Below are 3,968 nucleotides of genomic sequence, written 5' to 3'. Positions count from 1 at the left end.
GTCCACTACGAACAACAATCCATTGGCCACCTCTCCTACCGAGGGTGCACATGCCAGCAGCATGGTCCATTCTCAGAAGGATAGATACAGGGAAGAGGCCGCCAAGGACCTGGAAACAGACTTGAGACTCTCTGGGCAGAGAATCTGGAGTCTTGGGTACACAGGGAGTGGCCTACAGGTGGAGGGGTCCTGTACTCTCAGTAGACATGTCCTCTTGGCCTGAGATGCCACACTCCAGCCATGGAGGTGGTTAGCTCGAAATGGTGGATTACATTCCAGAACTATACTCCGGAGTGGTAGATGCTATTTTGGAATTATACATTGGAGTGGAGGATTCAAAGAGAAGCACGATTGTGATGTCAACACGACCCCCTACCCCCACAAAGAGAAGCTGGCAGGGCTCTGGAAAACACTTCATGCTGTTCCTCAGTGTCTGACAGTTTCTTGAATCCCCAGGTAACTAGAACAAACACTGCTCTGTGTCTTAAACCCACATTTTTACTGCTGCCTTGAAGGCATCACCTTGGAAGTGGCCCTAGTGGCAGATTTGTGGTTACATATTCATAGTGTTGCTTTAGTAATAATAGTTGGAGCAAACTTCAAAAAGATGGAAATAAGGTTTCTCTCCTATTCAGAATTTCCTGATTATTTTTAGTTAGTCTGAGCACTTTCCATTACATGAGTGAATATAGCTTGGTTTCATTCCGTGAAAATCAAATAACTAAAAAGCTAGCAATGTATTTCTGTCACAAATGATATTTTTATTTGCATTTTGAAGTGTTTTTATGAATTGGATCACAAAACTAATTGAATCAGAGATGAATTTTGCTCAGGAAGTTGAAGTATTTTATGAAATAAAATTACCATAAGAAATTGACCTAATTATTCAGAGGTTTCTGATGCAAAAACCTAATACAGTTTTGAAAGCCCTCCAAAGAAGAAAGCCCAAGAATACAGCTCCCTCATGGCAAAGAAACATACTTTTTATTTATCTCTTAAGAAGTATAGCTTTTAGCTTACAAGAACAGAGCTTCAGGATATATTGTATAAATGCATTACACTAGTTTTAAAGGCTACAATGCTTCAAAACTAGCTTCCTATTGTGTAACATAGTTTTTCAGCATTGTAACCATTGTTGGTTAAATATGAGTTTGTTTTTTTTTTTGTATTATCTGCTTAAATCTTGTCCACATGTAAGCAGCCTACGACTTTGATTTTTTTTTTTTAATACTGAGGAAGCACTAGTATATTTTTATATTATAACATAAAATTCCAGAAGACCTGTTTGTTACAACCATTATCAAAACTTCTTTGCTTCATTAAGAATTTTTGGAAAGTGTAACTGGAGTTTGACTTATCCTGTCTAAAGATTATAGACTTTCTCCTGATGACTCAGAAATTGTAGAGATGTGAAGAAAGTTAGTTTCACTCTTATCTTTCACTCAGGAGCTGGAAGAGATTTAGAGAATACTTTGATTGGCTCACCTCAGTTTGGACCACATACCGATGTCTCCTTGTCTCCTAAGCTGACATCAGGCCATGTGTCAAAGACTCCCCCCAGTGGTTTCTCTGGCTTTTCTGAGTTCACCACACTTCCTTGCCCAGAATCTATCTCCAGCTGGGGGAGGGGAGGGCAGGCACTGGATGGCTAACTCCTGCCGTTAGCCTCCCCCTCTCCATATATACACCAAATAATCATACAATCTATGTAAAAACAGCGTGCCTGCTCTGCAAACACAGCTTCAGACAGCCCCCAGCTGGAGACCTGTCTTATCCTCAAGGACACTTCAAACAAACACACAAGGAGAAAAATGCTGTGCTCACCATGCAAATGTGCTTTAAGATCAGGTCTTTGGTGCTTCCTCCAATCAGATGGCCATTCATACACCCCTCCTACACAGAAGTTTTAAAGCCACCAATCTTATGGCCCCAACAACTCTCATGTTGCATTGAACTGCTTTGCAGGAGAAAAAAACAGTTTTATTTAGTTTACTAACATCCATTCTCTAGAGGAAGGTGCAGGCTATGGAACCTGTGGGGAAGAAACTGTATCTCTTAGGATTCAAAAGGCCAGAGAAATCATTGCGGATGTCTTGACAAATGGCAGATAGGTTCCACTACATGCACAGCTCTAAACAATTGGTAGTGCTGCTCCAGGCACTGGGTTGAGGAGGATTCTGAGGCCTCCGTGAATAGAAGAGGATAGATACCATGCGACCAATTTGATGCTGAGGGTGACTTCCAGGTTTCTGGAAGTCATAGTGGATGATGATGCCATTTACCAGGGCAGGGATTACTGGAGGGGCTCAGGTTGAAAAGAAAGATGATGAATTCGGTTTTGACATGTTGACTTATCTGAACCCACATGTTGGGTACCTAGGCCTGCCCCTCTGAAAGAGAGGGCTGGGGCTGGAGAAACAGAGTGGGGAGCCACCTGCATGTACATGGTCGTAACTGGCAGGGATGAGAGCACCTAGGACGGGGCATAGTGGGAACTGAGAACAGGAGGTTAGGCAGAATCACCAAGAGCACCAACGTTAAGAAATGGAAAGAAGAAGGACATCTCCACCTAGTTTCTCAGTGTCTCTGCCTTCTGTCCTATCGATAAGATCTTGCCTCAGCAGACTCTAGACCTCAGTTCCTTCCTCTGTAAAGTGGGAATACTGCCTTCCTCCTCTATCTCACATTGTTATGCGGATCAATTGACTTCTGGTGAAACAGGGCGGATTGAATAAACATTTTTACCGGTCCTTCAAAACCCCACTAAAATGCTTGTAAATTGGGGGAAAGAGCAGAACAAAAGGAAGCACAGAAGATGGCAGCAATGAAATTTTAGAAACCGAAATGCGCATGGACAAGTGGCAATGGTTTAGGAACCAAAGAATGATGATTTCTAGGCTCACGATGAGGGGAAGATCAGAAGCTCGCTAATATTCGAATAGTGCTTTAAAATTTATAAAGGTCTTCAGTGACACCTCTCTTCCCTCAGATCACTTTTTTTCTTTTTTTTAAAGAAAGAAATGTCCAGGTGGGAAATATTTGGGTGCATTCTATGGATAAACAACAGTTGATTCATTCCTTTACTGATGGACAGGTCATTTCCAGTAAAAATGAAGAAATGTGCAGATAAAATCAGTACATAAGTTTATGTGTGGATAAGATACTAGTATAAAGTGGTTGTTACCTTTGGAAGAGAGTAAAAAAGGAAAGGAATAGAGCATGGAGTTTTAGCTGTATTTTACCCCCCCTCCAATTAATTAATTAACTAATTTCCAGCCTTATTGAGATATCATTGACATATACACTTAAGTTTAAGATGTTCGATGTGATAATTCGATATGTGTATATATTGAGAAATGTGTGTGTGCTGATAACTTATAAGATCTACTCTCTTAGCAGCTTTCAAGTATTCAATACAGTACAGAGCCTCAAAATATTCAACCATAAATATATTCAACCATTTTGTACCCTTTGACCACCTCCACACATTCTTCTCCTCCTCACTGCTCCGAAACCACCAATCTACTCTTTGTTTCTATGAGTTTGTGTCTTTTTAGATTCCACATATAAGGGAGATCATACAGTATTTGTTTTTCTCTGTCTGTTTGATTTCACTTAGCATAATGCCCTCAAGCTTCATCCATGTTATTGCAAATCGCAGGATTTCCTCCTTCTTTATGGCTAAATAACATTTCATTATATATGTATGTGTGTATATATATATACGCACACATATATATAAAATAATAAATATATATAACATCTTCCTCATTCATCCATCGGTGGACATTTAGTTTGTTTCTATATCTTGGCTATTATAAATAATGCTGCAATGAATATGGGGGTGCAGATATCTTTTCGAGCTAGTGTTTTCATTTTCTTTGGATAAATACCCAGAAGTGGAATTACCGGATCGTATGGCAGTTCTGTTTTTAATTGTTTGAGGAACTTCCATCGTCTTTCATAGT

This window comes from Pteropus vampyrus, unplaced genomic scaffold (assembly GCF_000151845.1).
Source record: "Pteropus vampyrus isolate Shadow unplaced genomic scaffold, Pvam_2.0 Scaffold172, whole genome shotgun sequence".
In the NCBI taxonomy this organism is placed as follows: domain Eukaryota; kingdom Metazoa; phylum Chordata; class Mammalia; order Chiroptera; family Pteropodidae; genus Pteropus; species Pteropus vampyrus.
This window is presented reverse-complemented; position numbering follows the sequence as displayed.